The sequence below is a fragment of the Rhinatrema bivittatum genome, chromosome 2 (assembly GCF_901001135.1).
Source record: "Rhinatrema bivittatum chromosome 2, aRhiBiv1.1, whole genome shotgun sequence".
Taxonomy (NCBI): Eukaryota; Metazoa; Chordata; class Amphibia; order Gymnophiona; family Rhinatrematidae; genus Rhinatrema; species Rhinatrema bivittatum.
Genome location: NC_042616.1, coordinates 528,027,973 through 528,050,391, shown reverse-complemented (window position 1 = coordinate 528,050,391; position 22,419 = coordinate 528,027,973). Strand labels below are relative to the sequence as shown.

The following is a 22,419-nucleotide window of genomic DNA, read 5'->3' as shown; positions in this document are numbered from 1 at the left end:
TTCCTGAACACTCTGAAGATTCTCTACTGCCTGGAAGCTATCACAGATACAGACAATTGTGAGTTACCATCGGTTTCTCAGAGCTTTTCCTGGAACCAGGTACTCGCTCCTCGAGGGCCTAACCCTTTCCAGCTACTGAGCTTTCTAAAGACCTTATGTGAGATCTGTCACATAAGGTGTGGGATTGCTGTTCCAGTACCTGAGGGACTTCAGCCCTGCAGGGCATATCAGCTCACTACTGCCACCTCTGGTGGTTCTACTAACCTGTCTAATAAAAGAATTATCTGTGTCGGTCTCCATACTCAAGCCTAACCGGTGGTCCCTCTCAGGATATCCCTCTCAGGATATCGGCCGTCATCTGCCGATGGCAGATGACGGCTGATGGCAGTCATCTGCCATCGGCCCAAGGATTCACCTATCTACATTCCTCTACAGCTGAGTGTCCTCTCCAAGCACTCCGCTGGTAACAGATGGCTACTCCTTCCCCACCAGGAGTCTTTAGCTACAGATTCATTACAGTTTTTTACTACTCCCTCTACAGGAGCTGAGCATATCAGTTACTAACTTCTCCTTCCTCAGGAATAGATTATAACAGATTGCTAACTCCGTACGGAGATTCATAACAGATTGCTAACTCCTCCCTCTTGAGGTGTCATTCACAACCAGCTTGCTAACTCCTCCCCTTCATAGGAGTATAACCATAACAGATTGCTAGCTCCTCCCTCCAGAGGAGCTCGCTCATAACAGATTGCTAACTCCTCCCCTTCATAGGAGTATAATCATAACAGATTGCTAGCTCCTCCCTCCAGAGGAACTCGCTCATAACAGATTGCTAACTCCAGTGGATCCGGCTTTAAATTTGGAGACGCAGTACTCCTGGGAATCCAGCTTAAGGTATGAGATGTCAGTAACCCTATGGACCGGCATACCTCTACTGTTCTGTTCGTACATCTCACTCTGAATGTCAAAGTGGCCCCTAACCCCTACACTCCTACCTAAACCTCACCTCGAGTAACTAGGTGGGCCTCATATAGCGATATTAATACCTAACTACTATGAAGGCCTTAAAGCTAGTCTCTCTCTCTCTCTCTCCCTCTCCCCTGTAATTCAAATGTTTTTATCACTACCAACAAATTTTCATGCCTCTCTGACTCTGTTTCCAGTTTCTAAGGCTAAAGTAGGGTTCTGAAAAGAACTGAATTTTTCCTCTGGTTAGCAAAAGAAAAGGCCTTTATTTGTGCCATTCTGCACCAGTTCTGTACAGTGGCGTAGCGAGGGGTGGGCGGCCGCCCCGGGCGCCGGGTCTAAGGGGGCGCCAAAACGCGTGAGGGATACGCTCTAGGAATCACAAAGCTCCTGTTACGCTCTCCGACCAACTTTTTCCATTCCCACGTGCACCGCCTCGTGGCAGCAGTTTACCATAGCTCGTCGCGCACAACTGGAAGGAACCCCAATCGTTCCCGTCGCCAGCACACGCAGACTGTAGCCGAGAAAAACTGGCCGCGAAGCCTCCCCAACCTCACTCGCGCGTGTCGCCTATTGGCAGCAGTCTCTCATCTGTCTTCGCTGCTGCTGCCCTCTGATTGGCGGTGCCGGCCGGCAGTCAGAGGTGTTTCCCGGGAGACGGCGAGTGGACTTGCTTGGAGTAGACTGCGGCGGGCGGAAGCTCATTCGAGCTTGGTTTCTGTTTTGACTGAGGCGGTGGTGGCGCCGCCTTTCTTTTGGTAGCTTTCCCTGTTAGTCAAACGAGAGGAGTCCTGCAGCGTTGTTGCAGAACTGCACTCCTCTTTGTAGCGGCCAAAAGGAAAGGGGGGTGCTACAGGAAGAAGGCGTGTGGCCGTGGAGGGCCCCTGCAGCACCGCGTACTGAGTGCAGGTCAGACACTGAATGTTGTGTGTTAGCCGCCGGCAGCGGGGAAATCAGTATATCTGTGAACTGAGCTGGACTGGGATCTTGGAGACTTCCACGGTGATCACATGCGCCACTATCGTGTTTCTCTTATCTTTCAGAAGGTCTAATGGGGGCGGGGTGATGCTGCTATCTGACAGGCCAATGTAATAAGACTGCTGATTTTTCTGCGTGGATTTTTTTTGTGCGCATCCTGCAAAAACTTGTGGAAGTACGGGATGTAATAACAGCCATGTATGCTAATTAGACACTGTATAAACTCCATGCACACTGAGCATATGTGCTGGGTCTACTGGGGCGCCAAAACGCCTGGCTCTGCAGAAAAATAGCACCGATTTCAATGCAAATCATTGATGGAGGGAGGGGGCGCCGAAGAAGTCTCTTGCCCCGGGCGCCAAATTGTCTAGCTACGCCACTGGTTCTGTATGCAAAGAGAGAATCAGGACAAACCAAAGTCCACTGGGCACAGCATCCTGCCTCTTACAGTAGCCAGTCTGGATCACAAGTAACCCACAGATCCCAAAAAATAGATCTATTTCTTGTTGCTCACTCCTAGGGATAGCAATCGTTTTCTGTACCTGGCTTAATAATGTTTTCTGGACTTTCTTTTAAACCCTGCTATGCTAGTCCACTTGACCATATCTTTTGGCATCAGATTCCACACCTTGATCATGCATTGAGTGAAATAGCACTTTCAATAATTAGTTTTAAATCTGCCATTTGTTAGTTTCATGGAGTATCTCCTTATGTGTTAGTATTATTTGAAAGGGTAAATAACTGTCTAGTTTTATCCATTCCACCTCATTCATGATTTTATGAACCTTTCTATCACAGGGCTTCCCAAACCTGCCCTGGGGACCCCACAGACAGTCGGGTTTTCAGGATGTCCACCAAGAATATGCATGAGATAAGTTTGCATATCATGGGGACTCGGTTTATGCACATTTATCTCATGCATATTCATGGTGGATATCCTGAAAACCCGACTGGCTATGGGGTCCCCAGGACAGGTTTGGGAAGCCCTACTCTATCATGTCCTCCCTCAGCCATCTCTTTTCCAAGTTGTAGAGTCCTAATCTGTGTAGACTCTCATGATTGGGAAGCCCTTTCACCCCTCTTTAGTTATTTTTGTTGCTCTCTTCTGTACTTTTTCTAGTTCCGCTATGTCTTTCTTCAGATGGGGAAACCAATTCTAAAAATAACCGGATGACTTTATTCAAGGATATTCAGCTCTTTCCTTGACATCCTCCAAAGCTGTGTCCTCCTCTCCTTTCAGTCTTACATTCCCACCTCTGTACTTCCTCCATTCATTAATATAACTTTAAAAAGGCTTGTTTCCATGTTTTACCACCAGTGGATATTTTCTTAAAAGAAAAAAAAGGGTATCAGGTCAGGACCAGTAGGGACCTCTACCTTCTCCATTTGCAAAGGAGAAAAGGAAGTATGACCTGGTTGAAAATAACCATGGTTTATCACCTTAGCATATCTCTGGTAAATGACACAAGGGATCCTGATTGCTGTCAGTTACCCCGTGGACCTGCCTGACTTGTGGGGTTGGTTGATCATAAGTAAAGAGTGGCATTTCTAGAGTTAATAAGTAGTGTGTTAGTTATGGAAATGCCTCTACTCATTAATGAAGAATTGGCAAAAGTCCATCTAATGCACAACCACTATGCATGTTACTTATGCCATGTGATTGGTCCCCAATTAATCTGTCTTATTTATTTATTTGCTCCAGTTTGATATTGCAGATAACTACACCAGACGGCCCCAAGATGTATTAGAATGTTATAAAAGCATTACATAAATACATAACACAATTATATTTATATAACACACACATATAACTAAAATTAATAACACAATTATAATAAAATGAGTTTAAATCTAATATAATCAGGCTAATACATCTATTCAAAAAATGAGATGTGCCATCTTCTAAATGTCAGCATAAATTTAAACAACAAAATTAAATGAAAATAAAATTAAGGGAAAATATATATAAAATTCAGGTTATAATGTCTTTCAAAGATGAGATGTTCCAACTCTTAAGAGATCAGCCATGTATACAGTTATATCCAACAAACATCAAGAAATAATTTAAAAATGTTATACAGAGCCAGGCTTTTAATTTCTTCTTGCAGATGATATAGACTGACTCCTGCTTTAGGTCCAAAGGAATTGCATTCCAGAGTACAGGAGTGAAAAATCTGAAGCCTTTCTTGGTGTTCACTAGCTTCCTCTGCTTTAATGTTGGCATAGCCAGTAGGGCCTGCTGTGATGATGTTAGCATCCTTGTTTGAGAGTACTGGGTAAAAAGACAAGCAAAATTCTCTGGACCCATCTGGTGCAGTGATTTAAAAACAACAAATAATATTTATGTTGCGCGCCCCGTCTGCGGCCTGCTCATGCACGGGCCTGCTCACCTTTCCAACTCCACTGCAGGTAATGGGTCGGCCTCTCCGGCAGCAGCTGCAAGCTCCTCCTGGCCTCGGCGTCCTGTGGCGGCGGTCGCCAGGCCTTCCTCAGCACACCAGGCCTCACGACGGGGCTCGGCGTCCTCCATGGCGTCGGCCCCGCCCCTAGGTGCGCATGCATGGACCGCCCGGTCCCTTATAGGGCATGGGGTGAGTCCAAGCTCTGCGGGGCGCCCTGATTGAACGTACTACTAAAGAAAGTGCCTGCCTGCACTTCCTTGCCTAGGCAATTGGGTTGACACCGTGTGTGTACTGAGTTTGCTTCTGTGTCTCATAGCCTGTTCCAGACAGCTCCCACCAAACCTTGGTCAAGTATATCCACGGATTTTATCACAGACCTTCCATCGTCACAGAACAATACCGTGATCTGAGTTATCATTGACCGTTTCTCTAAAATGGGTCAATTAATCCCCCTGCGAAGCCTTCCGTCGGCCCCAGAGTTGACTAAATTGTTTCTAAAACATGTCTTCCGCCTCCATGGTCTCCCAAAAGAGATTATCTCAGACCGAGGACCACAGTTTGCTGCAAGGTACTGGCGCTCTTTATATAAAAAGTTCAACATCACCTTGAATTTTACGTCAGTCTATCACCCCAGGCCAACGGCCAAGCAGAAAGACCCAGTCGGACCCTGAAGACTTTCCTCCGCTCATATGTGAACGACCAACAGGACAACTGGTCCGATCTGCTGCCTTGGGCAGAATTGTCGCATAATACCCATGTTGCTGCTGCCACAATATATCGCCATTTTCCGTGGTGTTTGGTCGACAACCATGCTTACCACTGCCAGTACCCCTCTCGGTTCCCTCGCCAGCTGCTCAGTTCACGGCCCACATCATTCGGCAGTTGTGGAACCAAGTCAAAAAATGCCTCAACCAGGCTGCCAAATGCTCCAAACGGACTTCAGGTGCCCACAGATGTCCCGCTCCACTCTTCCATCTTAGCCAGAAAGTGTGGCTAAGCACTCGTCATATAAGACTGCGACTCCCTTCACACCGCATGGCACCGAAGTTCATCGGCCCATTCCCAGTCCTACGGAGAGTGGGAGCAGTGTCCTACCAACTGCCACGTGCTATGGGCATTCATAACACCTTCCATGTTTCCCTGTTGAAGCCGCTAGTCTTATCCTGGCCCTCTCAAAGAGATTCGTCCACCCCGGATCTCCACTGAACCTGATACGACTCTTCAGGTAAGAGAAATCCTCGACGTCCGTCAGCGTCGAGGCAGATGGAAATACCTCTTATCCTGGGAGGGTTACGGAGCCGAGGAGAACTCATGGGAACCTTTCCACAATATCCTTGACAAGGACCTCCTTAGAGCCTTCCATAGGGCTCACCCAGAAAATCCTCGCCTGCGTAAAGGGAGGCCTAGAAGGGGAGTACTGTTGCGCGCCCCGTCCGCAGTCAGCCCACGCATGGGCCTGCTCACCTTTCCAACTCCACTGCAGGTCCCAGGTCGGCCTCTCCGGCAGCAGCTGCAAGCTCCTCCAGGCCTCGGCGTCCCGCGGCGGCAGTCGCTGGGCCTTCCTCAGTGCACCAGGCCTCATGACGGTGCTTGGCGTCCTCCATGGCATCGGCCCTGCCCCGAGGCGCATGCGCGTGCGGACCGCCCGGTCCCTTATAGGGCCAGGGGCAGGTCCAAGCTCTGCGGCGTGCCCTGATTGAACGTACTACTAAAGGAAGTGCATGCCTGCACTTCCTTGCCTTGGCAATCGGATCGACACTGTGTGTACTGAGTTTGCTCCGTGTCTCATAGCCTGTTCCAGTCTTGTTCCAGCCTTGTTCCAGCATCCTCGTGTTCCAGTGTCCTTGTGTTCCAGCATCTGTCTGTTCTGCGATCCCCCAGGTAGTACCTCTTGGACTGACTCTCTGGTACTGACCTTTGCCTTTCTCCTTGACCATGCTGATCGCTGCCCGGATTCTGACCTTTGCCTGCCTCCTTGACCACGTCTGACCTCTGGAACCTGACCCCTGCTTTGGCTGACCATTCTCGGACTGATCCTTGGACCTTGACCCCTGCTTTGGCTGACCTCTCTTGGACTGATCCTTGGAACTCGACCTCGGCTATCCTTGACCATACCTCCTTGATTCTGGCCCTGCTCCTAGCCTTGTCATCACAGGACTCCAGTCAAGACATCGACCACGTGCCCTTGATCCTGGTGGGCGCACCTCTATACTTCCTATCCGGGAGACCCTGCGAGGCCCACCTAAGTCCAAGCGGCCTGGTCCCCAAGGGCTCCACCTGGGGGGACCTCGGGCTTCCAGTGGTGAAGCTCCAGCTAGCCTCTGTCTCCTCCTGTGCTCCACCCCCTGGGGGCAGGTGCTTCCTGGTCCCTACCAGGGAGCCTTTCTACACTGCTCCAGGACAAGGGTCCACCTCCAAGCGCAACAATTTATTTATTTATTTATTTATAAATATTTATATACTGTCCTTCATGCAGATCATGGCAGTTTACAAAAGATTACATTCATAATATTTAAAATTAATAGAACAAGATTCTTATAAGATACAGATACATAATCATGAAATAATTTAAATAAAATAAAAAATAAAGAGTAAAACTAAAAAAAAATCAATAAAATATATAATACACATTGACTACTCATAAATTCTTCAACACTTTGCCATACTCTCATTCAGATATAACAGGGACATCAAGCAGTTAATTAGCATCAAAAGCACATTTAAATAGCCATGTAAAAAGCAGATTTAAATGTAACCCTATCTTAATGAGCATTCAATGCAGCTCCCTCAGAATTGGCCTTAGATCACTGGGCTTAGCCCTAGCCAACAATCTTGTTGATTCTTGAAGGACCTGCAACCAGTTAAGAAGTGATTCAAGTGCTTCATGAGCATATACCAGAAAGCATCAGTCCACTCGGAACCCGCAGGATAATAGCATCTGAAGCATGTAGTAAACTCCAAGTATGTGTAACCCCACCCGTCTGTCAGGCTGCCATTAAGGCCTGAGTGAACCTTTAGTTCAGTTAGTGAGAGTGCAGTTGTGGGGGGGGGGGGGGGGAAGCCATTCAAATTCAGCCCTTCCCTTTCAGGGATCTGGAATGCCTGTCCCCCTGAGAGTCTATATAGCAGCTCCCCACAGAGAGCTCAGGAGGCAGTCCCTTATGGTTTGCTCAGAGTTAGGAAGTAGAGAGGAGCTTTTCTCTGAGTCGTTTTTCAGACCCAGTCAGAGAAGCCAGGCAAACCCTGGCTGGTTAGAATTTTCCCTCTGGGTATATTTTTCCGGTTTAAGACATTAAGTGGTAGGATCCTTGTGGGAGAGCCCTGTACACCACCCGGTCTCAGGGCATGGGGTACCCTGTGTCTGGGGGTTGTGCAAGTTAGGGAAGACCTGCCCTTCATACCCTCCAGGAGGATGGAGGTGTCAGTGACCTGCAGCAAGGAGAAGCTCCGCTGTTAAATTCAGTTGACGGGGAAAAGACTTTGATTTCAAGATCCAGGAAGAAGTTTCGGCTGCCCTTCCCTTCTGTTTGATGCAAGAGTGCTGCTTGCTTCAAGAAGATCCCCCTCATCAGGGATCCAGGAAAAAGGAAATAAAGAGACTGTGTAATAACCAAAGAAATCCAGAAAACCATCTAACTGTGAGTAAGTACTGAAGATGCCCATCCAGTGTTTTCAAAGCCTGGGGAGAGAGAGAGAGAATTTTATGCCAGTTTTGAAGGGGTGTCCTGACCATCTGAGAGATACCCTGCCCTCCTGGGGACTCTATGTTTCCAAGCCCTGGAAGGTAGAAGTTCCCCTGGCTCTGCTGCAGGGGTGGATTGCCTTTCCCCCCAGTGCGCCGGTCGCTCCCATCACGTGACTTTTTTTTTCTTTAAACTTCCTGGCCCAAGAGAAGAAGAGGGGCGGCTGCTAGGGTTTTCAGGCGTGCTCTGCAGCATCCAGTCAGAAGTCCCGAGCAGACGCTAAAAGTTTGGTTTTGCAGGTAACTCCTCCTCTCCCCCTACAGTCTCTTAGTTACAGGGAGAGGCGGGCAGGGTGGGAGCCTCTCGGAGGAGAGCTGCATTGTATGCCTGCCCTCAGCTCTTTTCTTAGGCTGACTGAACAGCATGGAGAGAGGAGGAGGGGAGGCACAGCAGAGCCCCAGTGGCTCGATTTCTGTAGCAATGACTCTCTTGCTCCCATCCCCCCTCCCCTCTCACAGCAAGGTGGGCCAGGACTAGGAAAAGGTGCAGAAACAGACATACAGGGCCGCGGCAGACCCCATCTTGCAGTGGCTGGGAGACAGCTGTTCTGGGGCCTGGAGAAGCGTGACCCTCCCCCTCCCTCCCAACTTTGCAGGAGCCGCACAGTAGCAGTGGCTTCCTTCCACCTCCCTTCAGGCAGTGAGGAGCAGTGCTGCCATCCAACAACGGCAAAGACAAGGTACAGGGTGAGGAGAGAGACAGGGAAGGGGAGGGCAGAGACAAAAGGGGAGGAAAAGGGAGATAGACAGTGACACATGGGGAGCATGGAAGGAGGGAGTGGGTCACAGGACATCTTGCTCAGTCCAGCTGACAGCTGCAGCTGTCTGGGAAATTGCTCTATAGGTTGTATCTTCCCCCCTCAGGTCTCACTCTGAACCCAAGCCTTGTCCCATAGCCATTTGGAACTTACCTGATGTTAAACCAAAACATATAATGAACTGCAGTGACCCCCTTCCCCTCTCTGCCCATGCCTATACCCCTTTCCTGGCTCTTTCTCTACTCAACATCCCTTGTCTATTATCTCACTGCTCCCCTCAAGCCTATTGCTGGGCTGCTCAGTACCCTGGGTAATGTAAGTAATATGGCTGGTGGTGGTGGGGGGAACAGGCAGTGCCTCCTTGGATGACATGACTGGCAGCCACATAGTGGCTAAGGAATGTTTGTCCCACTACAATGGTGGCCAGCCCCCTGAGCAGGTGCATTAGTGCCCCCTGGGCCTGGCACTCTGGGCAATTGCTTGGATCTTCTGACAGCCCTGGTTCTCCCCTCTTTTCCCCCTTCCCTGCCCAGCGTGCTTCTGACCTTCTGAGATCATGTGTGAAAGAGAGAGGGAGCATGTATGAGTGAGTGTGTTTGTGTGTGACCGAAGGAATGTGCATGTGTATGGGGAGGGTCACAGAAAAACGTTTGTGCTGCCCACCAATGCCCACTTATAATCAATGAGAAATTGAAATGGGGAGCAGCTGAGTGGCAGGGGGCCCCCTTCATTGCCCTGAGAGGCTGTAAGAGAAATTGTTGCCTGTGTGCAGCCTGTCAATTCATTATTGTCCTTTATTAATTAATGTATACACAGATACAGTGATGTGATAGTTCAGTGGCTGGCTATAAAATTTTTGCTAATGAGGGATACCATCTTTTCCCGTTGATAGGAGGGCTGAATTAGCCATGCTGTCATGGGAACTGTCCATTGGCCCGGGAGGCGGAGCTTCTTAAGCATAGCTTAAAGTTTTGCATCCTCTGCGGCTGCACGTGTGTTCCCGCGCAGGAAAGTATCAGATTCTCCTCAGTCTGTTTTTTTCCGCGCGCGGGATCGCACACAGAGCTTACTTTCTTCTCAGCAATCTTAAAATGTTGAAAAAACAGAGCCGTCCACCGGGATTCAAGCCTTACCCATGCTTTAAGATCATATCTGTGACAGACGGACATGATCGATGTTACCGATGCCTCGGGCCCGAGCACATCCAGGCCGACTATGAAAACTGCGGCCAAATGTCAGCGGGCCCAGAAGATTCAAGGCCTACAGCAGGTAGCAGGTGGTTCGTATGCCCCCCCTCTGAAGCTCACTCCTTGCCAGGCCCGTCAAAGATTCAACCCCCAACTGCGAGGAGAGCGTTGTCCCTAGACCCAAAACTCTCCAGGCCTGGAGAGTCAAAGGGTCTAACAGATAAAGGGGAACGGAGTTTAATCTCTCACCCGACCCCAAGCAGTTCACAGGGATCTGGCCCGTCATCGCATCAGGTGCACGACGCCTCGCGAAAATGACACCAGGGGCACTCGACGCATAGACAGTCAAAATCGACGTGTGAAGCGCACGAGTCGAAGCAGTCGCTATCGAGGCACAAGCAACAAACGAAGCCGACGGACCTGCGTCAAGACCAACGCAACCTGCGTTGAGACCGGAGCAACCGGCGCTTAGAGCGACACAGCCAACGCCGACCTTCACACAACCAGCTCAGACACCGACGCAACCAGCTCCAATTCCGACGCCATTGGTGTCGATTCCGAGGCAACTGGCGCATACACCGGTGCAATCGGCGCAGACTCAGATGCCCCAGGTGCAAAAATTGATGCACTCCACAGAAAACTTGAAGCCGGCACATTCGAAGCATAAGCGTAGGCACTCTTCCAGCATTTAACATCACTGGAATTGACGCCGACGCATACGCATAGATCTGACTCCTCAGGGAAGAGACACGAGACATCACATCACCATAGAAAACATGCTACCTCCAAAAAGGGTCATAAACATCTCCACACACAAAAAAGAGGTCGTGTGTCTGAGTGTGATGTTTCGGATTCTACTTCATCTCACCATACAAAGACCTCAAAACTATCCTCTGGCTCAGAAAGGGATGTAGTAAGGATTTCTTCTTCCCGGACATCCTCTTCCTCATTCTCACGATCATCAGCACAAACGTATGCACGCCCTTGGTATGAGAACACTCCTCAACCACCAGTAAAGAAGGTGACAGAGGATCACTGAAGTCAGGTTCCAGGTTCTAAGATACTACCTTTAGATCGTGATTTAGGCAACACCTCATCATCTCCAGCAGAGGTTCCATGTCCAAAGATGCTTCCATCGGCTCAACAGGCTTTCTCTAATTTATCTGAGGCACTATCAGGGTTCTTCGACTCCCTTCAATCCTCCTTCCAATTACCAAATGTATCCTCCCCCAGTTCTCCTGAACCACAAGAATGGGAAGAAATCCCTATACAACCAGAGCAGTCACCGAAACTCATGGTACATGACTCGCCTGTTCACGACCATCCATCACCGGGGGCTTCCCCTTCTACTCACTCATCACACTCTTCCTCGACCAGATATCCTTCAGATCCACCAGATCAACCACAGGAGCCTTACTCTCCTCCTGAAGATTTATCCTACCCAAAGTTTTTGGATAAACTTGGAACCATCCTCCACTTAGATGTCCAAAAGCTACCTGACCCAAGGTCTGAAACACTTGGTCTTCTGAAGATTTTCGATACTCCAGGAGAACCGGCATCACTTCCTCCATAGGAGGTACTGGACACTGTCCTTCGAAAGTCATGGGAAACCCCACACGCCCTTTCTGCAGTGTCACGGAAAACCGATCTGAAGTTCGATATGCCAAAATCATCTCACTATACTGTGCCACAACTACCACATACATCCATAGTGGTAGAATCCGCTATGCAGAGGTCCAAGAGATCAAAGACACATGCCTCCTATCCTCCGGGAAGAGATAATCGAACACTGGACGAGTTTGGAAGAAAAATCTACCAAAACTCCATGCTGGCAGTGCGAATACACACTCACCAATTCTACATGATACAATACATATATGAATGCATCCAATTGACTAAGGGTCTACTGTCCTCTACTGCAGAACCGATTCCACAGCTTCTCCAGGACATGGAAGAATGCTCGTGACACCTACTGCGAGCAGTTTACGAAGGCTTCGAAAATTCTTCTAGAGCTTCAGCTATGGCGGTTGCAGCTCGGAGGCTAACATGGCTCAGAGCTAGTGCTATTAGGGAAGACCTTCACGACACGCTCGCTAATTTGCCCTGTACTGGAGACAATTTGTTTGGAGAGAGGTTCCATGTCACTATCACCCAACTGAAGGAACAGGCTGTAGCAGTCCAGTCGTTGACGACACCATCTTCATTTTCATCCTCATGACGGTACTTTGGATATAATCGGTGTCAACTCTTAGCTAGGCAGCCTTATCGTTCCTTTCAGCCTTATAGACAACCTTCATACCCACAGTATCAAAGGACACAAAATCAACAGCAACAATCACAAAATAGAAGAGGTAAACCACGGATCCAAAGACAACAGGCACAGCAGCCGGCAGCCCCTATAAAGTCCACACAATCTTTTTGAGAGTACAGCCAACACTACTACTACATCAAGCACCCCCGGGCAGACTTACACAATGCCTACCTGCGTGGGAAGCAATAACTTCAGGCTGGTGGGTTCTCGATATAGTGCAACAAGGATATCAACTCTAATTTACGACAAAACCCCTTCTCCCTCATCTACATTGGTCAATACAAAAGTATCATCCTCAACTCGGACAAGAGGTCACCATGCTTCTGGAACAACAAGCAATCCGAGTTGTTCCACAGACAACCCTGAACCCAGGGTTTTATTCCCCATATTTCCTCATTCCAAAGAAATTGGGAGGCCTCCCCTCAAGTCCATTCTCCCCCTTCTTCAACCAAATAATTGGATGTGCTCAATAGACTTGAAGGATGCCTATACACATATCCCCATCCATCCGTCCTCGTGGCAGTACCTCTGTTTCAGTACAAGCAGCAATCAATACAAAAGGTATCGCTAAAAAGGTATACAATTTTTCACACCGTCTAATCAAAATAATACAAAAATATTTTTGAAAAATATTGTTTTGAAATAAATTATTATGAAGAACAGGACTGCATCAGCAAGCCTTTGTCAACGTGCTCAATGCATTCATACAGAGCCGTCCGGTCTTATCAATCATTTGCAGCCTGTAGATATTCAACTTACACGTTACAGTGTTCTCTGAAGGACATCTAGATTACATCTTCCGATGTTCTCACAAGTTATATGAATAAATTTCACAACCACAATTGTGTAAATGAGTAGAAAATCCCACGAAGTATAGCACTCTTCTCCGGTGATTCTAATGTATGTACACAACTGTATAAATGGGTTAGAGCACTCTCTTATAATTCTTTTTTAATGTCTCGGTACTACAGAGCTCTAGCAGGAGGAGATATATCAAAATTCACACACGCTGGTCCATTCCATTCACATGCTTTGCCAAAATAAAAGTTCAGAATATGCATCTGATGCTGACTCAATGCATCAGATGTCAACTCGACTCGACAGCGGCCGTGTTTCGCAGCCTACCGGCTGCTTCTTCAGGAGTCAAAAGAACTCATAATGTGTGATCTATAAAACAAAGCCAACAATTGATAATAGAATCTAGTGGGAAAGAAAAATCAATACTTAACTGACTGATGACGGTGCGATCACCTCTTAAAGCCAGGACAGAAAGTCTCAAAGTCATCCTCTGCAAAAACGCCGAGCTAGAGACCGCATTCAGCTAGTTTAGCTAATTAAATAGCCCGCTCTTGAGCGGACGTAATGACGTCACCAAGGACGTATTCTGTAGTCAAGGATACGAGACGCAAAACTCTAAGTATAGTATCAACTATAAACAGGCACATAGCAAAAACGTCATCTTTTGAAGCCAAAATCAAATGAAAACGTTATATTCCAAGGTACTGTTGAGACCCTGAGGGTGAACTGTATTGAGTCGATGGATCCATCTCTGTTCTGCCTGAAGCAATTTTTTGTCAAAGTCACCACCTCGCCATGATGGAGTCAGCTGATCAAGTACACAGACTCTCAAATCTTCAAAGGTGTGAGAGAAATCAAGACAATGGGTAACTAGAGGCGCTGTGATCCTTTGCATATTGATGCATGAACGATGTTCTATTAATCGAGTTTTCAGAGTCCTCTTTGTTTTACCCACATAACACAATTGACAGGGACATTGAATAATATATATCACCCCTGAAGAAACACAGTTGGTGGTATGATGTAAATATATGTTGATATTCAATGTTGAAAAATGTAAAACTGAAGTCTCAATCATGACGTGGCAGACAGTACAAGAGCCACATTTCGAATGGGAACCTGAATGATAAGACAAATCACGAACAGTGGAGTCTGAGTGTACCAGCTGGTCCTTCAGATTCGCTCCACGAGTGTATGCAAATCTAGGACAGTGTTGAAATTCAGAATGTAATTGTAAGATATTCCAATTGTGAGAAATGATGGACTTTATTTTTGCTGACATTGATGAAAATGGTAGAACACAAGTGAGAGAATCTTCTGTATCGTCGGATCGGGGTAAAAATAACCATTCTCGATGGGTGTATTTCGCTCTCAAATATGCTTTTTTGATACATTTGGGTGGGTATCCTCTTTAAAGAAATCTGGTCCACAAATCTTTGACTTGATGTTGGAATTCTGATAATGTAGTACATAGACGCCTCAGCCTAAAAAATTGCCAATTCCAGAGCGGACTGAGTTGTGTGTTTTATCCTCATGAATGGATTCTCAACCCAACCGTGGCTCAAGGTCTATTTCAACAATGGGGATCCCAACAATAGATCTCTTTGCAACAGAAATGAACGCCCAGCTTCCTCGTTTCTGCTCACTATGGCCAACTCCCAACAGAGTGGCACAGGATGCGTTCTTGATCCCTTGGAAGGAGAGCCTGATCTACGCCTTTTCTCCAATTCCGCTCATCACAAGGACTATTCAGAAATGTATGGCAGACGAGGCACAACTGATCCTCATAGCACCCTGCCAGCCGTTGGTGGAGCTTTGGACAACATCAGCTCCGTCGGAGTTCTGCTTCGACTGGATCCTTCCCTGAGCTTGTCCCGCTCCCAGCGTGGTCCGTGACCAGCCTCTTCGGGCTGTGTAGGGCGCGCAGTGGGACAGGGTGGTCCGCGACTCAGTCCCACGGGTGGCCTGAGTAGGGTGCCCTGAGAGACAGTGCCAATGTCCTTCCGCCCAGCTTCTTGTCTCGTCTGGACTTTGTCAAGTTCTTCGTCTCGTCATGGATGCCGTTGCATCATCTTGGTATCTTGTCATGTTCCTGATGCTGTCGCATCGACCCTGGTCCGGGATGCCATCGCATCGACCACTGGTCTGTGATGTCTTCGCATCAGCTGTGGTGTCAAGTCTTCGTCTGTGATGCCGTTGCATCGATCCTGCTGTCATGTCTTTGTCCGCGATGCCGTTGCATCGATCCTGTTGTCAAGTCTTGTGGTCATGTTTCTGTGTCAAGGCCCGTCTGCCCTCGACCTCAGGCCAGGCCTGCTGCTTCATGTTGTTCCACGCAGCAGGTCCGAAAGGGCTCGGAATGGTCGGAGGACCATTCACATTCCAACATCATCTGTTGTTGGCCATGGGAGCTTGCCGGCCTGGCAGAGGGTCAGACAGTCAGCCATGGTGGACACGCCGTCAACCCTCAGTTCGGTCCTGGATCCGTTTGGGGTCGGGCTGAGGCCCATGGGCACACTAAAACTCCTATCTCGTAACAATACCCTTGGACAGGGAAGCAGACTCTGTCGTTATTTTGTCTTCCAGAGCAACGGCCCTGTCCAGTGCTCATTATATTGCAGCAAACTGATGATAAAAGTCTTTTCTGGAGGTTTGGCAAGTCAAAACTCTGCATTTGAGAGGAGTTGGCAAGAGGTGTGCAGTAAAATTAAGGCTTTAAAGTCGCGGACCCCCAAGGCGCTCAGAGCACAGACCTCCGCTCAGGAAGACATCGCCGGAAGTCCCAGGAGGCCGGTTTTCTTTCCACCTTATATATAGGTGTAACCTGGGCATTTGTCGGGTTACCAGTACGCCCTGGGTTTAGCAGCAGTCAGTGCAGAATAGATTTCGGGGAAGGTCCCATTCAAATACAGCCCCTCCTTCTGCAGGGTCTGGAATGGCCATCCCCCTGGTGAGGATATAACCCTCCCCAGCTACAGCTTGGGAGGCAGACCTTTGAGTTGGTACTAAGTACAGGAAGCAGAGAGGAGTTTAGATTTTGTTGTTTTACAGGCCCAACCAGGCCAAGTAAGCCCTGTTTGATAGTTCTGGCCAGGATCAGGAGAGTTTTCCCTAATCAGTGCTCAACCTGTCTGGTTGGGATCGTCCGTCTGCGTACATTTTTTGAACTTTTACCTTTTAAGTCTAGAGGCCTTGCTGGAGCCTGTTCAGCTTCTGGGCTCAGGGAATGGGCAGCCCTGGGTCTTGGCCTGGGCAGGTTAGGGAAGACCTCCCCCCCCCCCCCCATTGCCTCGATGAGGAAGGGGGTGCCTGTGACCTGTTGTGAGCCACCCCAGAGTTATCTTCAGTTATGTAAGCCTAATTTCAAGATACAGTTTGGAAGTTCTGACTGCCCTTCCTTCCTGCCTGGAGCATTGAGAATCCTGCTTCAGTAACAAAGTCTGAATCAACAAACTGTGAGTAAAGGCAGAGACTGACAGCTGTGGAGCTACCCGTCTGGTGCTTCACTAAACCCCTGGGGAGAGAGAGAGTTTATCTCTCTCCGGTGCAGAGACTGACTGTATCTTTGCCAGTTGGAGGAGTGTTCCTCCTATCCAGGTGACACCCTGCCCACCTGGGGAATGTATTTTTCCAGTCCCTGGGGGTTAGAAGTTCCCCTGGCTCGGGCAGCTGATATTCCTGCACAGATAGAGGAAGATATTGCACAAAGAGAACATTGTGCTTCTGTGGATTAAGAGCTGTGCCATTTCTAAATATTTGCAACAGTAAAGGAATTATTTTGGACACTAACACAGTGACTCCAGTCATTTATTTGGCACTCTCAGCACACACTGGTTACCCCAGGGATCAGATATAGGACGCATGGGAGCAACCCTTAGCACTCAGGGCCCTGGAAGTCACTCCCCCCCCCTCCCCCCCCCCCTGCCACTTGACCAAGAATCCAGGCCTCGGAAGGAAAAGTCAAGCTAGCCTGGGAAGGTTCCTGTCCCCACGAGTACTACAGATACTTTTATGGCCTCATCAGGTAGCAACCCGTGCCTGGGAATGGGGTTACATAGGAGCACAGAGACCTGTTGCAGTAATGGCAGTCTATGGCACTGTTTCCCAAACTTTGGGTTGTCACCTCAAATGAGGATCACAAAATAAGTGGATGGAGGTCACAAGAAACAGAAATGCTTCCACATTCAGATCTGTGCTCTCTGCAGACCTCCATTCCAACCAGCAGGGGTGATTGGCGTACTCTCTTAGGTCCCACCCCCCTCTTGTTAGAATGGAAATCTGTGTTGGAGGACTGGGGTCTATGAGTGTGCGCTGATGCACAGGCCCCACACTGCTGCTGCGTCAGGTTAGCAGTGAGTTGGAGAGGACAGAGCAGAGAACTGTTTTGGTCAGCATCTGGGGTCGTGTAAATTTTCAAGAGTTAAAATGGGGTCATATTGGATAAAAGTTTGGGAAGCAATGGTCTATGGTCTCTGGCAGTTAGGCATTATGAGATCAACCTACTAGAACTGAGAGTGATAGATACACTTCTAATTTTTGTAGTAGGTTTAGAAAGCAAATTATGGCCAGAAATGTTTCGCAATATATGCCATTATGGGGATTTGTATATTAGGGAGAAAAATAAGGGGACGGATGATAGTCAAATCATCCGTCCCCTTATTTTTCTCCCTAATATACAAATCCCCATAATGGCATATATTGCGAAACATTTCTGGCCATAATTTGCTTTCTAAACCTACTACAAGATCTAATTTTTGTTGTACACTTTTTGGTAACGTTTTCCTTAAAGCTTGGAAAAACAGAGGTAACATTCCGAGCTGGTCAAATGGCTGTTCCATCTGCCTAAACCAGTCTTCCTGCATTGTTTGCACATGCAGTCTGATATCAGTTGTCCCATCCCATACACGTGACATAAGAGTTGATAAATCTCTTTGTGTAGGGAAGTTTTGCCTTAAAGCTTCCCAGACATTCTGACGAAAATGATTAAAAGGATTACCATCATATTCTGAATTAGCTAATGTAATTTCCCTCATTCTAGCCTGTCTAAACAATGCATCTACATCAATTCCAGGCAGTCTAGCTAATAATGCTTTAATATCTCCAATGGCTAATGTCAATCCACTAGTTAATTTTTCAAAATCACGAATCCAAGCCCCTGCACCCTTGGTTAATGGCGGCAATTGCAGGATTAAATTAGTCAGATCAGTAAATTGCCATGGTGTGTACCGAGGGAGAACCTGCCCTCTCTCATTAGGTCTCCCTAACAATAGGGGGTACTGTGCAGCTTCAGTCCCTGCTTGCTTTTCATATTTTTCCCATATCATTAAACCAGCATTCATATATTGATCATCCCACTCAGGATCCCCATAAGGACCTCTAATACACTGGCGGGCTACATTCATATCTCTGGAAGATAAAGAACCCTGTTTTGGATATGGGGACATATCTCCATACTCTGTCAAGTTTCACATACCTTCTCCAAGAGAAAAGCTTTCTAATTCAAACTGACAACCAAGTGGCCATGTTCTATCTGAACAAGCAAGGAGGCACGGGTCATGTACCCTCTACCAGGAAGCAATAAGAATATGGAAATGAGCATTCAAACATCAAGCTGTCCTGCAAGCTACCTACTTTCTGGGGTTCTCTAGCATATTGGCGGATAATCTCAGTAGAGTTTTCTGTTCTCACAGGTGGTCTCTGCAACAATCAGCAGCCTACAGATTATTCAGTTTATAAGGTCTTCCAATGATAGATCTTTTTGCATCAGAACAGAACAGAAAACTAGAGAAAGTTTGCTCCATTGACCCCAGCAAACTCAGGTCAGCTCAGGACGCTTTCCTGAGTATAGATCTCATTCATGCTTTTCCACCAATTCCACTGATAGCCAGACCAGTGAAGAAAATGCTGCACTATCAAGCTTACCTATTACTCATAGCTCCAGCACGGCCCAGACAAATTGGGTTTCCATATCTGGTACAGCTCTCCAGCAGTCCTCTGATTCATTTAGGAATGGACTCAGCCTTAACTCATGGGGGAGGAAGCCTGTTTCATCCAAATCTTTCATCCCTCAACCTAACAGTTTGGATGTTGAATGCTCAGTGATTGCAGATCTCTTCTTGCCAAGAGAGATTGAAGACATAGTCTGCCAGGAAATCATTAACTAGTAAAGCTTGTGCTTTAAGTGAAAAGATTCTCCATATAGTGTCAGCATTTACTAACCTACTCAGTTCTTTCTGAATCCCTTGCCACATCATCAGCAAGAGTACATCTCAGCACCATAGCGGCTTAACATATTTAAGTTGACAATAAGCCTATCTCAACTCATCCACTGGTGTCAAGATTCATGAAAGGTTTATGGAAAATTAAACCTCCAGTGCCCAAACCAGCTATGCCATGGGATCTGAACATTCTTTCTCAATTGATGAACCCAACTTTGAGCCATTAGAGTAGGTTTCCCTTAAGTTTTTAAAAAGGAAAGTAATATTTCTTGTAGCAGTAACCTTGGCCTGAAGAGTCCATGTACTCCAGGCTTTAGTTCATTATCCACCATGTATGCAATTTTTCCACAATAGGTTAGAACATAAGAACATAAGATATGCCAAACAGGGTCAGATCAAGAGTCCATCAAGCCCAGTCTCCTGTTTCCAACAGTGACCAATCCAAGACACAAGTACCTGGCAAGTACCCAAACATTAAATAAATCTCAAGCTACTATTGCTTATTAATTATTATCAGTTTATGGATTTTTCTTCTAGGAACTTATCCAAACCTTTTTAAACCACATCTTTCACTCAACTTAACTATGTGCTGAGTGAAAAAGAATTTTTATTTATTTATTATTTATTTATTTTTAATTTTTATATACCGAAGTTCTTGTAGGGACTACAAATCACTCCGGTTTACATAAAACAATGAACTGCCCAACAGAGAGCGGAGCTTTACATAGAACAGTAGAACATATGGAACAATATAACTAGATGATAATTTAACATAGTGATAAATAAATATTATAGTTTAACTGGTAATACTAGATGACAATTTAACTAGATGACAATTTAACATAGTGATAAAATAAATTATAGTTTAACTGGTAATACATAAAAATTATATTATTTAATATAAGCAGTATAACTATTTAATGTAGAATAAAGGCGTATTAACAGTGCCAAATATATATATAGAAATGAATTTTTTGAACTCAAAGATAGTTGTTCCGTTGCAGAGTCTTAAAAAAGGACTTGGTGTGGTGTCCATGATTAGGAGGTACCTAATATATAGGATGTCTGTCCGTCAGAGTAGAATTAAGCGTCTGGGAAGGCTTGTTTGAAAAGAAAGGTCTTAAGTCTTTTTTTGAATTCTTGGTGACTAGTTTCTAATCTTAGATCTGGGGGAAGCGTGTTCCACTGGTGGGGGCCTGCTGAAGAAATCGCTCGTTTGCTCAATGAAGATTTTATTTGCGGAGCATGCAGTGTTCCTCTGTATGCGCTTCTGATTGGTCTGGAAGACGTGTGCGGTTGGAGTTGAGAGGTTAATGTGATGGGAGCTAGTTTGTTTGTCGCTTTGTGGATGATAGTGAGTACCTTATAGAGTATCCTTTGTTTAATGGGAAGCCAATGTAGATTACGAAGGATTGGGGTGATATGATCTTTTTTGTTAGTGCTTGTTAGTATTCTAGCCGCTGAATTCTGAACCATCTGTAATGATTTGATAGTGTTGGTGGGTATTCCTAGAAGCAGGGAGTTGCAATAGTCGAGCTTAGAAAGAATGATGGATTGTAGTACTAGCCTGAAGTCGGAGAAGTAAAGGAGGGGTTTAAGTTTTTTGAGGACTTGCAGTTTGTAAAAGCAGTCCTTTGTGGTATTATTTACAAACTTTTTTAGGTTTAGATGGTTGTCTAGCCATGCTCCAAGGTCTCTGACGTCAGGTGAGAACGTGATATTTGCGTTTGGTAGAGAGAGGCTGGAAGAGATTGTGAGTGGATCCTGGGAGACAATGAGCATTTCGGTTTTATTAGCATTCAATACTAAGTTGAGGCTTGAGAGTAAATTTTTAATAGGCTGAAGGCATTCGTTCCAGTAAGTGATCGTTTTTTGAAGGGATTCTGTAATCGGAAGAAGGATTTGTATGTCGTCTGCATAAAGGTAATGAGTAAGCTTGAGGTTTGAGAGTAGATGGCAGAGAGGGAGGAGGTAGATATTGAAGAGGGTGGGTGAAAGTGAGGATCCTTGCGGGACTCCTTGCTCAGTAAGGATTGGATGCGATTCTTTGTTGTTTATCCTTACTTTGTAGAATCTGTTGCTTAAGAAGGAATGAAACCATCTGAGCGCTGTGCCTTTGATCCCTATGTTGGCTAGTTGGTCTATTAGAGTAGAGTGTTTTACCGTATCAAACGCAGCAGAAAGATCTAGAAGAACCAGCAGGTAGGATTGTTTTTTCTCCAGATTAACTAGTATTGTGTCCGTGACAGATAGTAGGAGCGATTCGGTGTTTAGGCGTTTTCGGAAGCCATATTGAGCCGGGGATAGAATATTATGATCTTCCAAAAAATCTGACAGTTGCTTGTTGACAATTTTTTCCATCAGTTTGGCGATGAGTGGTAAGTTTGCGATGGGTCTGAAATTAGCTGGGTCTGATGGGGAAGCGTTTGGTTTCTTTAGTAGTGGTTTCAGGATTGCTAATTTTAACTGGTTAGGAACTAAACCTTGAGAAAGGGATGTGTTGATAATTTCTGCAATTGGTTTTGAGATGGTGTTTGGTATGGCGATGAGGAGATTTGTTGGTAATGGGTCTGATGGGTGGGAGGAAGGTTTGAGTTTTTTGAGTGTGTTTTCAATCTCCAGTGAAGAAGTGAGCTCGAATGAATCCAGGCTTGTGTTTAGTTGTGGCAAGGCTGTGAGATGGTGTGTAAGGGTAAGGCTGTTGGATGTGATTGATTGTGTAAGGTTGGTGATTTTTGTCTTGAAGTAGTTGGCTAGTTCGTTTGCTTTGTTGAGAGCTTGGTGGTCTGGGATAGTAGGAGGAGATGGTTTAGTTAAAGAGGAGACGTACGAGAAGAGAGCCTTTGAGTCGAAAATGAAGTGGTGTATTTTTTTTGCATAGAATTCTTTCTTTGTTCTAAGGATGGTAGTCCTGTAGGTGTTGAGGAGGGATTTGTAGATGGCATGTGTTGAAGCGGTTGGGTTTTTTCTCCAGCATTGTTCTTTTTTTCTAAGAGATTGTTTTAGGGATTTAAGTTCGGGTGTAAACCAAGGTTTTCTATTGTCTAATGTAGGTTGTA

The 22,419-nt window shown here is 46.5% G+C and overlaps 1 protein-coding gene across 4 annotated transcripts in view; it reads left to right on the top strand.

Moving 5' to 3' along the window:
* Nucleotides 1-22,419, top strand: part of LOC115085149 (glyoxylate/hydroxypyruvate reductase B-like) — a 144,903-nt gene that overhangs the window by 30,545 nt on the left and 91,939 nt on the right. For 2 of the 4 annotated variants that reach the window (XM_029590805.1, XM_029590802.1), the window contains exon 1: nt 8,235-8,328. The exons of 1 other annotated variant lie outside the window; for it this stretch is intronic. The gene's annotated coding sequence lies outside the window, so the exon portion shown is untranslated. Of the gene's footprint in view, nt 1-8,234; nt 8,329-8,427; nt 8,769-22,419 lie in introns of those variants that run through there. One more of the 4 variants, XM_029590803.1, reaches the window with a different exon arrangement.